The sequence below is a fragment of the Lathyrus oleraceus genome, unplaced genomic scaffold (genome assembly GCF_024323335.1).
Source record: "Lathyrus oleraceus cultivar Zhongwan6 unplaced genomic scaffold, CAAS_Psat_ZW6_1.0 chrUn0206, whole genome shotgun sequence".
NCBI lineage: Eukaryota > Viridiplantae > Streptophyta > Magnoliopsida > Fabales > Fabaceae > Lathyrus > Lathyrus oleraceus.
The window spans coordinates 46133-63685 of record NW_026112597.1 but is presented as its reverse complement, the minus strand read 5'-3'; the positions used below and the strand labels follow the sequence as shown (position 1 = coordinate 63685).

At 32.2% G+C, this 17553-nt stretch overlaps 2 pseudogenes; both read left to right on the top strand.

Annotated features, from left to right (window-relative positions):
* Positions 1–10501: 10501 nt before the first annotated feature.
* LOC127112955 (heat shock factor protein HSF8-like) lies at positions 10502–11966 on the top strand (annotated as a pseudogene).
* On the top strand, positions 11784–12872 carry LOC127112954 (protein OCTOPUS-like; annotated as a pseudogene).
* The last annotated feature ends 4681 nt before the right edge of the window (positions 12873–17553 follow it).

Below are 17553 nucleotides of genomic sequence, written 5' to 3'. Positions count from 1 at the left end.
GGATATTTGGTTGAGTATTTTCCTTTTGATAACAAAAGATCTCTAAGCTTATGTTAATATCAATTCACCTATTTCTTTGAAATTTTTACCACGAACTATGAAGTTTTGATCCCTCATTTTTATGTTGGTACGTATGCAAAAAACTGAAGGTCTTGTCAAACATAAAATTGTAATTAAAGAATTATTTTCTCATCCCCTCGCTCCTTTTTTATCAAACATCATTTCCAACTAAAATACTACATAAATTAAGTTGGAAAAATAAACTATAGGACTGCAAATAACCTCAAAAGCGTGATGTGGCGGAAGAAGAGCAAAAGTTATGAAAGTCTTATCTAAAGCATATTGTTTTCTTATAGGATTCTAATAATTTTTATTTTATTTTATTTATAATAAAAAATAATAATAACATTAATATTCTTTTTATCAATGCATCTCTCTTAATTATGTTATATTTTTTTCATACAACTTATATTAAATATAATAAAAGTTACTCATATGTATGTTAATTTATTAAACGACATTACTTGTCAATAAAATTAATAATTTTCTTAATTTTTGTGTTTTGATCAATAAAATTTAATGCTTAAAGATAGTAGAAAAAGAATATATATATATATATATATATATATATATATATATATATATATATATATATATATATATATATATATATATATAAAAATAATTGCGTACCCCTGATCTAAGTTCCTGGCTCTGCCACTATTTGTGCTTAGTGTTTTATCTTATAAAATCATTTCAAACTCTTTTTTTTTTCTTCTCAAAACTTCTTTAAACTCCATCTCACATTTCTGAAAGCCTTGCTTCTTGAAAAATGAATCAATCTTCTGATTCCAAGCTCTGGGCGCTTGTTTCAATCCATATAGAGCTTTGTATAATCTGTACACCATCCCTTCCTGATTCTTTTTCACAAATCCAGGAGGTTGTGACACGTAAACTTCTTCTTCTAATGGACCGTTCAGAAATGCAGATTTTACATCTAAATGCATCAGAGGCCAATTCCTGTTAGCAGCTATTACAATCACCATTCTGATTGTTTCATGTCTTGCTACAGGTGCAAACACTTCAGAGTAATCCAGCCCAGGTTTCTGTAGAAATCCTCTGGCTACCAACCTTGCTTTATGTTTGCCAATTGAACCATCTGGCTTTAACTTCTGCTTGAAAACCCATCTGACGCTGATGGCTTTCTTGTCTTTTGGAAGTTCTGTCAGCTTCCAAGTCTTGTTTCTCTCTATAGCATCAAGTTCTTCTTTCATGGCCTTCAGCCAGAGCTTCTGCTTAAGAGCCTCTTCTGTACTTATGGGTTCAGAGTCTACTACCATGGCACACTGAATAACTTCTCCTTCAGAGTCTACTTCAGTGTCTTGCAGCATGTCAAATTCTGCATATCTTCTGGGGATGTTTCTGATTCTTTGTGGTCTCTGAACTTGTTCAGAGTCTTGAGCTTCAGAGTTTCTAGCTTCAGATGGTTGACTTCCTCCAGAGCTTTGACCAGCTTCAGGGGCTGGCATATTTCTAGAGTCTGAATTGCCACCAGAATCTGGATTACCATCAGAGTCTGGGTCATCAGAGTCTGGATCATCAGAGTCGCCTTCATCTTCTGAGTCTTCTCCAAAGTCAGAATCACTATCAGAATCAGAATCAACGTCAGAGTTTACTCCAACTTCAGAAATTCTTAACTCTGACCTTTCTTCAGAAGTTCTAACATCAGAATCAAATTGAGACTTATCCCAATTCCAAAATTCTGATTCCTTCACAATCACATCTCTGCTGAATTCAATTTTGTTGGTTTCTGGACAATAGAGCTTGTATGCACCTGTACTGTGGTACCCTATCAGAATCATCACTTTGCTTCTATCATCCAGCTTCTGTCTTCTGGCTTCTGGAACATGTTTATAGCAAACAGAACCAAATACCTTCAGATGACTAACACTTTGCTTATCTCCAGTCCACTTCTGTATTGGAACTATTTCCTTCAACTTCTTCGTAGGACATCGGTTGAGTACATACGTTGCAGTGGCAACAGCTTCTCCCCAGAGCTTCTGAGGAAGTTTCTTCTCCTTTAGCATGCTTCTCACCATATCAAGCAAAGTGCGATTTCTTCTTTTAGCAAGACCATTGTGTTGAGGGGTATAAGGAGCAGTAACCTCATGCTCAATTCCATTCTCCTCACAAAACTTCTGGAACTCTTTGGAGTTATACTCACCTCCACCGTCAGTTCTAAGAATCTTCAACTTCTGACCACTCTGATTCTCAGCCTTCATTCTGAACTTCTTGAATTCATCAAACACCTCGTGTTTAAACTTAATAAGGGATACCCATGTCATTCTTGTGAATTCATCAACAAATAACACAAAGTATTTATTCCCTCCAATCGATGCTACTGGAAATGGACCACACACATCAGAATGTACAACTCCCAAGGCATGTTTTGCTCTTGGAGCAGTTTCTGACGCAAATGGCAATCGTGGTTGTTTTCCTTCCATGCAAACTTTGCATGACTTTTCAGGCTTCTTAATTGCAGGAATTCCATGTACCAACTTCTTTGAATTCAGATGTTTTAAGCTTCTGAAATTCAAATGACCAAATCTTCTGTGCCACAACTCACTCTCCTTCTCAGCACTTGTTGCACTAAGACATTCTGAGTCTGCAGTTCTGACATTCACCTTGAATGTTCTATTCCTTCCCTGTTCTGACTCCATAATCAATTTCTGATTGCAGTCATACAACTTCAGAAGATTGTCCTTCATGGTAACTGAAAAACCTTTCTCAATTAATTGTCCCACACTCATCAGATTGCTTCTGATGCCAAGTACATACCACACGTTCTGAATCAATGCTGTTTTCCCATTGTTCAGAATCACTCTGACATTTCCCATACCTTCTGCATTAAGATATTTGTCATCAGCACATCTGATCTTTGTCCTCTTTTCAGAGTCAAAGTCAACCAGCCATTTCTTGTTTCCAGTAAGATGATTTGAACAGCCAGTGTCCATATACCACCAGTCTATCAGATCCATGTCATCAGATTCAGAGGCCATCAATAGCACAGATTCGTCATCAGAACTTCTGGCTATATTTGCTTCTTCTGATTTTCTCTCCTTGTTTGACCAACAGTCTCTAGCAAAGTGACCAAACTTCTTACAACAGTAACATTGGATCTTCTTCTTGTCATACTTCTCTTTTCCCTTCTGAGCATTCTTTTGTCTATCAGAGGTTGAGCTTTCTGACTTCTGACCACCATCAGATCTTCTCCTGGCTTCTGACTGCTTCTGATACCTCCTATCAGAAGTTGCTTTCAGAGCCTGCTGCTCTACTTCCCTTTCAGAAGTTCTCTCAGTCAAACGCAACTCTTGCGCTTCTAGACTGCTCTGCAGCTCTTCAATTCTCATGGTGCTCAGATCTTTGGAATGTTCTATTGCTACCACAATGTAATCAAATTGAGAGGTAAGGGATCTCAATACCTTCTCCATGATTGTTTCTTCAGAAAGAGTTTCTCCACACGCTTTCATCTCATTAGTGATCAGAATCACTCTGGAGATGTATTCAGAAACTTTCTCATTATTCTTCATGTTGAGATTCTCATATTGCTTTCTCAAGGACTGAAGCTTCACCTTCTTCACTGATGCGTCACCACCATAACATCTAACCAGTGTGTCCCACGCAGCCTTTGCTGTCGTTGAATCTGCAATCTTCTCAAACACATTTACATCAACACATTGATAAATGAAGAACAATGCTTTCTGATCCTTCTTCCTTACTTCCTTCTGCGTGTTTTTCTGTTCATCCGTCGCATTTGCTGCTACCGGAACATAACCATCAGTGACAAGATCTAGAACATCTTGAGCACCGAACAGTACACGCATTTGGATCATCCAACGATTCCAGTTTTTACCGTCAAATACTGGAAGTTTGGTGTTCATGTTGCCGTTTCCGTTCATCTTTCTACCTTGCACAGTACACTCAGATTTCTCACACAGTGTTTCCCAACCCACAGAATTAAAATTCTGATCAGATTTTGTTCAAGATTCAACACGAACCTAAGAATCAAAATCAAACACACAAGACCTCACGTTCACTCGTGTTTCCCGTGTTTCCCAATGAATCCGAACCAGGCTCTGATACCAATTGTTGGTGCAAAGGTAGAATGAATGATGAACGGAAATATTCTATTAAGAATGACGGCTACAAAACATGATAAAAGTTACAATGATTGTCACCCTATTTATAAGCTAAAACTAGGGTTACTAGAATAGGATAAAATACTAAAATACCCTCTAACAAACTTAGGGGCTAAGAAAATAGTACAACTAATAAATATGAATTACTTCTAATAACACATACACACATTGTAAATAAACTTAATCATATTGATTTTAATTTCAAAAGACAAAACGAAGTAACAACCTCATCTAATCCTTTTGGCCACTTTGTGCCTTTTTCTTTTAACTTTTCAAAAGAGAGCAGTTAGATTTGAGTTACCTTTGTTGAGATATAATTCTCTCATCTCCATGATATTTTGATTATAAGTCTTTCCATTTAACATATTTGTTGATTAGATCCAAGTTTGAGCCCTCCCTCTTAAATGCTGAAAATCCCTCATTATCGGTGGATATTTGGTTGAGTATTTTCCTTTTGATAACAAAAGATCTCTAAGCTTATGTTAATATCAATTCACCTATTTCTTTGAAATTTTTACCACGAACTATGAAGTTTTGATCCCTCATTTTTATGTTGGTACGTATGCATAAAACTGAAGGTCTTGTCAAACATAAAATTGTAATTAAAGAATTATTTTCTCATCCCCTCGCTCCTTTTTTATCAAACATCATTTCCAACTAAAATACTACATAAATTAAGTTGGAAAAATAAACTATAGGACTACAAATAACCTCAAAAGCGTGATGTGGCGGAAGAAGAGCAAAAGTTATGAAAGTCTTATCTAAAGCATATTGTTTTCTTAAAAGGATTCTAATAATTTTTATTTTATTTTATTTATAATAAAAAATAATAATAACATTAATATTCTTTTTATCAATGCATCTCTCTTAATTATGTTATATTTTTTTCATACAACTTATATTAAATATAATAAAAGTTACTCATATGTATGTTAATTTATTAAACGACATTACTTGTCAATAAAATTAATAATTTTCTTAATTTTTGTGTTTTGATCAATAAAATTTAATGCTTAAAGATAGTAGAAAAAGATAGCCTGATCTAAGTTCCTGGCTCTGCCAATATTTGTGCTTAGTGTTTTATCTTATAAAATCATTTCAAACTCTTTTTTTTTTCTTCTCAAAACTTCTTTAAACTAATTCTAGCAAGTACATAATAAATTAAGAAGCGATTATGAGTAATTAAGAAATCCAAAATCGTTGTCTAATTAATTATACCTTTTGATCGAATTGATTAAGAAACCGATTAGGAAGCCTTTTAACCGATTGCACGCACACCTTAAAGATTGGTACTTATACCTGCAAGAGATGTTTTCCAGAAAACTTACTAATTTTTCAAAAATCCAAAAGCTAGAAAACCATATGTTGGTGCACAAGTGGAAGAAGATGAAGATGGAAGAAGGGAGAGAATAACAAACTTCCACTACTCTTACAATTTCATTGATTGACAGAGCAACAATTGGTTGCTTCTTGGAACACCAAGAAATAGGACTTCCCAGATACTTAAACAAATATCTAAAAGTACTTCTTCTATCAACTTTGTCTCCACACCAATAAGAGTCTACGACACACATTAGCTTTGAACTAGCATTTTCTCCAAAAAGGAACAAAACTCCATACTTCATAGTCCTTAATATGCCTCAAAATCCTGACAACAACTTGGTAATGAGACCACTTCAGTTTACTCATGAACCTACTAACATTCCAACTGCATAGCAAATGTCAGGTCTGGTATTACATAAATACCTCATAAAGCCAACCAACTACTTGAAAGTTGTAGCATCTACATCATCACCTTTAGGATCTAATCCAATTTGTAATTTGTTTTTGAAGGTGTGACCGCAGTCTTATAATTCAGCAACTCAAATCTCTTCAGAAGTTCAAGTTCATACATCGACTGATGCAAAATGATACCCTTCTCAGAGTACATAACCCCCATCCCTGGAAAATATGTCATATTTCCTAGATCAGTTATTTCAAACTCATTCATCAACACCTTCTTGAACTTAGCTATCTCATGTTCACAACTTCATGTTAGCAATATGTCATCAACATATAGGCATACCAAAATAATATTGCCTTCAGAAGTATGCTAAACATAGACACCACTCAATCTACACTTTCTAAATCCTTGGAGCTTGAAAAATGAATCAATTTTTAGATTCCAAGCTCTAGGAGCTTGTTTTAGTCCATACAGGAGGTTGTGACATATATACCTCCCGATTCTTTTTCACAAATCTAGGAGGTTGTGACATATATACCTCTTCTTGCAATGGACCGTTCAGAAATGAAGATTTCACATCCAAATGCATCAGATGCCAATTCCTGTTAGCAGTTGTCCTAATCACCAATCTAATTCTCATGTCTTGCTACAGGAGCAAACACTTTAAAGTAATTTGACCCAGGTTTCTGTAGGAAGCCTCTTTCTACTAACCTTGCTTTGTGTTTGCCAATTGATCCATTTGGCTTTAGTTTTACCTTGAAAACCCATACGACACTGATGACTTTCTTGTTCTTTGGAGCTCAGTCAACTTCCAAGTCTTATTTTTTTCTATAGCCTCAAGTTCTTATTTCGTGGCCTTCAACCACACTTTCTTCTTGAGCGCTTCTTCAGTACTCACTGGTTTAAAGTCTACTAATATGGCACACTTGATAACTTCTTCTTAAGAGATTACTTAAGTATCTTGCAGCATGTTAAACTCTGCAAACCTTATTGATATGCTTCTGATTCTTTGTGGCATCTGAAGTTGTTAAGAATCTCCTTCGGATGCTGGAACAATATCAAATGCTAAAACCTCAGAAGTACCACCTTCAGAGGCATGACCACCTTCAGAGTATGGAATATTCCTAGAGTCTAGATCTCCACCAGATTCTGAATCACCATCAGAATCTGGATCAGAATCAGATTCACCTTCAGAGTCAGGCTTACCTTCAAAATTATTTTCTGATTCTCACTCATCTTCAGAACCTTCAGATTCTAAAGTATCTTTAGAGGTTAACTCTACACTAGAGTTTGATTAAGATTTACTTTAACCCCAGACTTATGATTCCTTCACAATTACATCTCTGTTGAATTCAACCTTGTTATTGACAAGAGAATAGAGCTTATAAGCACCTGTACTGTGGTACCCTACAAGCAACATAACTCGACTTTTGTCATCCAACTTCTTTCTCTTAGTATCTAGAACATGTTTGTAACAAACAGAACCAAACACCTTCAAATATGCATAATCAGATTCAGAAGCCATCATTAGCACAAATTCATCATCAGAATCTCCTTTGCCTACATTTGCTTCTTCTGACTTCCTTTCCTTGTTTGATCAACAATCAGCAACGAAGTGGCCAAACTTCTTACCACAATAGCACTGAACTTTCCTCTTGTCATACTTATCCTTCCCCTTCTAAGCATTCTTTTGCCTTTCAGAAGTTGAGGTTTCTGACTTCTGAACACCATTAGATCTCTTCCTGGCTTCTCACCAAGACTGCTTCTGATATTTCTTACCAGAAGCTGCTTTCAGAGCCTGTTGCTCTACCTCTATTTCAGAGTTTCTCTCAGTCAGACGCAACTCTTGTGCCTCTAGACTGCTTTACAGCTCTTCAATTCTCATGGTGCTAAGATCCTTAGAATGTTCAGTTTCTATAACAATATAATCAGACTGAGGAGTAAGAGATCTAAGTACCTTCTCAATGATACTTTCTTCAGAGAGAGTTTCTCCATACAACTTCGTCTCATTTGTGATAAGAATCACTCTGGAGATATAGTAAGATACCTTCTCATTGTTCTTCATGCCGAGATTCTCATACTACTTAGAGAGACTGAAGCTTTACCTTCTTCACGGATGCATCATCACCGTAGCACCATACCAGTGTGTCCCATGCAGTCTTCTCCATCATCGAATAAGCGATTTTGTCAAACATGTTCACATCCACACACTGATGGATGTAGAACAACGCCTTCTGGTCCTTCTTCCTCAGATCAAGCTGATCATTCCTCTGTACATCCGTTGCATTTTCTGGAAGTGCAACCGGAATGTAATCATCATTGACGAGATCAAGAACATCTTGAGCGCCAAACAGCACACACATCTTAATCATCCATCAATTCCAGTTATTACCATCGAACACTAGAAGCTTATTATTCAGATTACCATTTTTGTTCATCTTCAACCTTGTGCAAACCACTCAGATCTCACGAAACATTAGTGTTTCCCAATCCCACAAAATCAAGAATGTGATTATGTTACGATTCCGATCAGGAATTCAACACGAATTCAAGAAACGAAATCAACCACACAACATCTCATCGTTCACCCATGTTTCCTGTGGATATGAACTAAATCTCTGGATACCAATGTTTGGTGCATAACATGAAGGAGGTGAAGATGGAAGAAGTGAGAGAATAATAAACTTCCACTACTATTACAGAACGATTACAATAAGTGGTTGCACATACACTGTACATAATGCACACACTCAGTATTGCACTATCAACTATTGACGACTATACTGTTTATATATACAAACAATAATGTCACGTAGACAAAAGTGCTAACCTATATTAACTAGGTCAATCTTAACAAAAACTAATACTAAAATACTGAATTACCCTTCAAAATTATATTGAAAAGTTCATCATCAGTTTGAATACAAAACAATGACATCAAGTGCATGTGAGCTTCGATGACTTATCAATCGTATCATTGGCTTTAAACTACTTATTCACAAACAACAATGCTATATTCTGATAAATAGTCCATAAAACATATTGATATCAATTTCCCCTTCTATAAATACACAAAATATATTGAACTTGATTCCCACTTCATTTGAGAAACAACAACTTTTTCACATTCTTTCTATCACACAATAATTTCTCAGCGTTTTCATTGAACCTATTGATCCAAATCTTATCTATTACTTTATTATGACATACTTTCTATGATCAAACTTAAGGGGAGATATTAAATATAATATAATTTATCTAGTTAACTAATTTGTTTTAACAACTTATTTAGTTGTTAAAATTGTTTCCTTTTTTATAAGAGTAATAACAAATGCCATCAACAAAACAAAAAGATATATTTTTAATAAATATAAAGAAAAAAAATATTTATGATTTTTACATTGTTAATCCATTAAATACATATATCTATTAAATTATATTTTTATTTTTAAAATACTGATATGACATGATTGAATGTTATTAATTAATAGTGTAAAAATATTTTACACCGACATTGTATTATCTTTATGTTTTTATTAAAACCAACTAAAAAATAATATTTAAAATAATATTTTATAATATATTAAATTGTTGACACTTATAACTCATTATTTTTTTTAGTTTTATAAAACACTACTAAAACCTAATATATATATATATATATATATATATATATATATATATATATATATATATATATATATATATATATATATATATATATATATAGAGAGAGAGAGAGAGAGAGAGAGAGAGAGAGAGAGAGAGACACACTCTCAAAATTTAAATCTTTACTATTATACCAGACAATAAAACTTATAAATATTAAAATATAATTATTATTTTAATTAAAAAAGGTTTAATAGATATGCATTGATAATCTAAAATAATTTTTACATGATAATAGAAAAGTAATAGTCTATTAAATTATTTTTTCTTTTAAAATATAAATGTGATGTGGTATGATACATCGTCAATGATGACAATGTAAAAATAATTTAATTATTTTTTTTTCTCTTAAAAAATCAAATATACACATTTTAAAATAATACTTTTAGACTTTAAAAAAAAATCATTTTTCATTAAAATACACAGTTTGGTCAAAATAAATAAATACACATGTTAATATAATAATTTCATACTTGACCAAAAACAAGTTTAGCATTTTTTCATTAAAATACACAAGTTTGGTCAAAATAAAAATATACTGTACATAAGTAAAGTAAAAAAAAAATCAGTATTTTTCCGGTGAAAATCCACTATTATTTGTTTTTCTCCCTCCAAAATCGTGTGGATCTCTGCAAAAAATTCCCATAAACTCATCCATTCCCATTTCTTTCTCCATCCCAATCTTTCATCATCATCATCGCTGTTTCATTTTTTTAGCGGTCTAAATTCAGAATTGATCTTAAATTTGTTGATTTAATAAGATCTAGGGTTCCACTGATTCCCCAGCTGTAATAACAAACAATCGCATTTATTCCTTTCCAATATAGAATATAATCTGCACGCGGTTTCTCTACAAACGCATTGAAAACCTAATCCCCGATTTGATCGATACATTTGGTTTTTGATGAGAATGGAGATTGTTAGCGATGTGGCTTCATTGGATTTTGAATTGTTGCACCTCCCAGAGGTGTCTACTATGGGACTCAAGTCTAATTTCACCTTCGTCCAGACACTTTATAACCATTGGCTTTCACTTCCTGAAACGAATCGCTTGGTATGTGTTTCGTTTCTCTATTCTGAAATCATTTCATATCCCTACTGTATGTTCATTTTCATTTTGGAGATTCTAATTGGCTCTTTTGTGTAGGCAACATCATTGCTAAATGATGTGAAATCTGGTAAAAAACAGGAAGAGTAATATATATATATATATATATATATATATATATATATATATATATATATATTTTACTCTTCCCGTTTTTTAGGTCATGATTTTCTTGATTCTTCTACTTTAATTGCAGAATTGTGTTTATGTTTTCTATCAATTTTGGATAATTATAATTTCTTGATTAATTCTGATGAACCCTCACTAGAAGCGATTAATTCTAGCTTGTGGAAACAAGGGGAGAATCTCAAATCGGATAGAAAAACCCTGACACAGGAGTTGGTTAAACTAAGAAGCACCTTGAATCCTCTGAGTAAGTTGCTTCTATTGAGTGATCGTCTGGATGGAATGGAGAAGCATCAACAACAAATGATATCGTTCTTGGTCATGGTCATACAATGCCCCGGATTCCTGGCTCAGCTGCTTCACCCTAAGGAAAATAACTGGCGTTTTGCAGAACAAGGGAATATGTGGGACCACAGTAGCCGAGATGACGAACCAATTCCTTCTGATGGAATGATTGTAAAGTATAAGCCACCTGTAAGTGAAACACTAAAGCCTATAGTTCCGCTATCTTCTGCCTTTGAACCAGAACCCGAACTTTCTGCAGACGGGCAGTCCTTTTCCCGAAAACGTTGAAGATACTGATCATGAAAATGAGAGGCACAATGTTAGTGAAATGGAGATGGAACCTATCACGAAAACTTCAAATGAATGATCTGCTTTTGAAGTAATGATTGTAGAAATGGAGAAAACTCAAGCATGAGTGTGAATTATATGCTGTTGAGGGAGGATATTGGGTAGGTCACAGGGTTTGGATTCTCAAACTGAGAAAATTGAACTTCAGCTTTAGAAAGTAGCAAAATTTAGAGAGAGAAGGAAGCAATTTTCCTTGCGGTTAAGTCATAGCATTATCAAGTCACCTTTTAACTATTTTTTCTTCCATCTTCCTCCAGCAGTTGTTTGATCCTCATTTGGATTCAGTGTAAGTATTCTCTATATTTTTCATCTCTTTACATGATAAATGAATACGCATTATTTTCTATGTTCATTGTTTGAATGCTTGTGGAAACAGAAGTTGAAGAGAAGCGGTAGTGCTTGCGATGGTTCTGTCATCGGCAATGGTATTGGTTTGACGAACAGGGAGGTTAAGAAGCATAGGACAAGAATTTTAGAGAGACGCAATTGGAATTTGGAGAGTATGGTTTATCATTGGGAAGAAGATCATGTGATACCGATCCTAGGTTATCTGTGGATGATTCGAGGTTTTCATTCGATGCACCTCGGGCTTCTTGGGATGGTTATTTGATTGGGAAAGCGTGTCCGAGGTTTTCCCCTATGGTTTCTATTCATTGTGATAAGGTTTTGGTTGAGGAAGAAGAAGAAGGAGAAGAAGAGGTGGTGAATTTGGAAAGTGGTGGTGGTGGTGGTGGAGAGCATTATCCTGGTGATTCAGATCAGACAAAGCATTATTATTCAGTTCGGAGAAGGAGAAGTTTTGATAGGTCAAATTCTCGTAGGAAATCAATGGTGATTGGAGATGTTGATGAATTGAGAGTGATATCTAATGCCAAGGTTTCACCGGCCACAACCGAGTTATTCTTTGGTGCAAAAGTCTTGATCATTGAGGAAGATTTGAGGGGTGCTAATCTGAATCCTAAGAACAATGGTATTGTTCATTCTAATTGTACTACAACGTCTTTCTTCTAAGGAAGCCTGTGATGTTGAAATTGGAGTTGATCAAAAGGGGCCGAACAAGTTTCACAAATGGGGCAAGTTGTGGAATAAATTGGGATTAATACAGAGGAGAAAGGAAGATAAGTTGGGAGAGAAAGAATGTGTTTCTGGTGATGTTGTTAATAAGCCGATTGCCGAGTCTTGACAGAAGCTTAGGAGGGTTGTTAATGAACAAGGGAGTGAATCGGTTAGTGAGAAACTTATTCGTAGCTATAGTGTTAGTTGTAGAAATCATAGTAGAATGCCTGGTTTTGCTCACCATGTTTCTGATGAAAGGTTTCCGCCTAATTATTTTTCGTTTTTGATTTTGTATACGTATTACAGACGTCTTCGATGGAAGGTCTCAGCTGAATTCTTCCCATTTTTTGTAAGGTAATCCCTTGTCTCACTTTTTTTTCTCGTAGTCATCTTTGATGTTTTCACGGTTTCCATCTTTACCTTCAATGGGGATTTTCTGAAACAAAGTGTGATGCACATTTCGTGTTCATAGTTTCATTTCTGCCTTTTGGATTCATGTCAACCTTCCTACTAACTTGCCTTTAAATATAGAAGTTATAGCTCATTCATTCATATTGACACCAATTGTTTTGCACATGTAGTTTTTCTTTGCACATTCACCTTGATTATTCTGATTGTTTTAATCATCATTCTGATTATTTTAATCTTTAAAAATATAATGTTTTAGAACCTAAAATAATGAGGTCTATGTTTCTATTATCCGCTGGGATTTGATATTTTCCTGGAAAATATATTGAATGACGGGCATATTTTATTAGCAAAATCTAAAGTGAGTGATTAATCTTTATTATTACTCAATGTTGGTCTGGAAGCCATGTTATATGCTTTCTCCAAAGAAAACATCTTAACTAATGTGTACTTAATATAATCAGGTTCATCCGTTTTTGGGATTTTGCGATGATAATCAAGTATATACTAATATACATATGGATTTAAGATAGTATGGTACTGCATTGGTGGAACATTCAAGCATCAATAGGTGAAGTTGAGGGGATAAAGGAGCTAATAAAGCATCAATTTGTTTGATGACTCCTATTCTTAAAATTTTGTTCTTCTTCTAAATTGATCTATTATGAGACATCCAATTTGCTTGCTTTTTTTTACTCCTTTTGTATTCAAAAATATGAATCTAATTTTAATTGATTCCATTTTGATGATAGGTTGTAGCTTGAGAAGTATGAGAATGGTTGTTGGAACAACATATCGATATATGCTTAGTATCTTTATAGGTAAACACAAAGGTATTCTATGAAGCTATTACACTTACCGACTCTTGATTCTAAAAACACATAGTTGCGTCTCATTCACTCAATGGATTTATGTAATGTTTACCACTTAGAAAAATTTAAACTTAATTAATTTTTACATGAAATGCTAATTTATTGGTAGTTTTAGAAAATGTCAGTTGACACTCAATTCAATGTTGGTAATGCATATGGCAATACATTGCATATAAGTGATGTATAGATATAGATATATTATGTTGGATATTTCTTTATAAAACTCGCTTTGTAAAGGCTAAAGAACATCAATTTCCAATATTTGATTATTATTATAGTGGCATTTGGAGTTGGAGTGAAGGTTGATGACTTGGTAGTTTCTTTTCCTTTTTTTCCATTATGATTGATTTTTGTTTTACTTTTGGTGTAAAATATGTATTATTTTTTGTTGAAAATTTTGTGGTGACACGGGAAACATGTATTTCAGTTTTAATGTTTTTTTTCCTTTCATTTTTTAATGTAACTAATCAAGATGGAAACAAGGTCACTGAAAAAGTCATTTTAGATTTTATTTAGAATTACATTAAGCAGTGATGATTATGCTATAGTTCATTTATTTGGTATTCAGTGATGATTATGCCATAGTTCATTTATTTAGTATTCAGTGAAAAAGTCATTTTAGATTATTTAGAATTATAAATGTATTTAATGAATATAGTAGTATTTCTAGGTTACTTTGATTATTCAGGACTTTTATAGGGGATGTAATTTCTGGTTGAGTTATATAATTCCAACTGTCTCCAAATAGTGAATATAATGGAACAATATCTCATGTTAAAATTATAAATGTACCTTTCTTTGTTAAAATATCACAATAAGCTTTATGATCTTCTGGCAATATCAATATGGTTTGTATAAAATATGGTTAGTATAAGTGGGTTTTTGTTTAAGAAATTTAATTCTAAAAACAAAGTATGATGAGTACAATGAAAAAAGAAAGTGTTAGTTGTTCATGTGGTTTATCATTATCATGTCAATTGCAACATATAAAAGGTTGTAGGTACATATGTATAGATTGTAGAAATAAAAAAAAAATTGCTCAGTTTTGGCCATGCACCGATAGTCCATTTATAGTTATAAGCAGTTGACTTTTAGAATATTATTCAATCAATTTAAATGATATATCACTTAATCACTATTAGTGACATAAGTGATCACATAGAATTTAAGATTTTATTGATAATTAAATAAAATTATATAAAGTAGCACGAGACACGTAAAAATACATAAATATGTATATTTTTTTAACTGACAAAAAAATATAATTATTTTTCTCAAAGATGAAAGATCCTAAATCATTATGTATTATATAGTCTTTCCCAATTGTTAAGATAATTTCCTATTATTTTGTAGGTGTTGATTATAGTCTACAAGCTCTATTAATGAACAAAATTATAATGAATGAACAAAATTATAATGAACAAAATTGTGTATAAGTTCTTCAATGTGTTTGTTGTAATCAATTACTAAATTTAAAATTGACAATATAAGTGAGTAAATAATTAATAAAATATACAATAGATTTATAAAAATTATTATTTAAGTATTTTATTTTCTATTTCTATTTTATTATTTATTTTTTATAAATTAAGTGACTACATATTAATTTTTAAATATTTGTAGTTATTAATAATTTTATAATAAAAATTATAAATCACAATAATCAAATCTTATCTAATAATGTAAGACATGTTTTGAAAGATGGAATATTGTGTTTATTAATATATTAGTTGTTACAAATATATCTCTTTATTAACTATTTTCGTTATAAATTTATTTTAAATAGTCATTTTAGCTATTGAATTATTTTTGTTAGAAAATCATGTGAACAAAAATAGTAAAATAGGATTAATAATAACCAAAATAGTGTAAGTGTTCTATTTATTGATTATTTTCGTCAAAATGCATAATAAATGTATATGAAGTGTTTGCTTACTCATTGCAACGATTGAATTTTATTCTCAAATTTTAAGATGGAAAATGAATAGAAACAAAAGAAAATCCAACTTTGTATCTAGTAGCAATGTAGCTTATGATACCTAATACCATATGATACCAAACTTTCTATCTATTTTAGAGGTAGTGAGTTTATTAAGCATGCTTTCATATTTTGGTAGGTAAGTGGTCCTCTACGAATATGCTTCTCACAAATAATTGTTATGCATTTTGTCCAATTAATAAGTTGCAGTGGTTCCTTGCTAGCTATTAGCATGTATTCTCAAAATCTATTTATTTTTATGAAAGTAACTTGTTTTGCATTTGAGTAAAAAGATTGAAAATAATGGACAAATAATTCATGTGATAAAAATGTCTCATAATAGCATAATTAAATTTTTAAAACAAATAATCCTATAAAGAAATTTAGTGAAATACGGTAAGCCAATTTGCTATAAAACTAGTCCATTACACCATTCATCATCATGCAACTTACAACTTTGTAAGCATAATATCATTATATTTTCTACATACTATCTCCCAAGCTATTTTCACATCTAATTTGTTATAGTTGGTTGCGAAACATTACACTTTCATATTTTTCATTAATTTCGCCGACCTCACTCCAACATATTCTTTGAAGATACCAATGTAAGGTTTAAGATTGTCTGGTTATACATACTTAATTTCGTCCACCACACATGTATCAAATATTTGTCACCCTTAATATTTATAATATGTTGATATATATATTTAATGCCAAATTATTGATTTTTGCAGATTTCTTTCCGTCAATTTTAGCATGGCAGGTATTTTAGTTATAATTGTAATTTTTTATTTATGTTTATACAATTCAATAGAATTGTCTTTTATATTTAAGTTAAATTCTTTTACTTTTTCAGGAACACAAAATTATCCTTTCTACGCCATCTTGATAGGAATTGCTACTTTAATAATATTTTTTATTTTTCTTATTATTATTACTCGTGTTTGGAGATTTTATAGACGCCGATATCTTGTTCGGATCATCCAAGAGAGAATCAATGAGTCAACGTTTGACTCATCCATCCCGCTCCAACACACTGAAAATCAGTGTATGATATGTGTGTACGAGTTTGAAGATGGAGAAATAATTCATACTTTACCATGCGGGCATGCATTTCATAAAAATTGTCTGCCCCAATATTTATTAAAAATGGCTCTTACCTGCCCCATTTGTAGGGCAAAGATTTGAGTATATTAATGTAATATTTTATATTTAATATTAATGTAAAAGAATTTATATTATGGTAAAAAAAAAGTGTTCTAGTGTTTGAGAATGAATATAATAATATATAAAATTAATTAATATTATATTTATTAAATTATATATTCGTAATATTTTACTTTTAATATAAGTACCTTGAAAGTCATGTTATGAACCATTTTTATTTATTATATGTAAATATTACATTAACACATATTTACTGGACAATTTTGATTTATTGATAGTGTAAAATAAATATAATAGATAAATATTAATTTATCGACGAGAATATAAATGCTAACTACTTTCCGCTTAAACATTTACACTTGTATTAGAGGATGTAAACACTAGTCATTCCATTCATTAAATTGTTTATAATTGAACATGTGAATTAAAAAACAAAATTAATGTTATAGATTTCATAAAAACATATATAAATATATGGAATCTTAATTAAAATTGAAAAAAAAAAACATATTAAAATAAATAAAAATATAAAAAAAAGTATACGTTCGATATCTTGTCAACCAGACAAAACGAAACAAGTTGTTTTTCTTTTAGAATTACCTCTATAATTC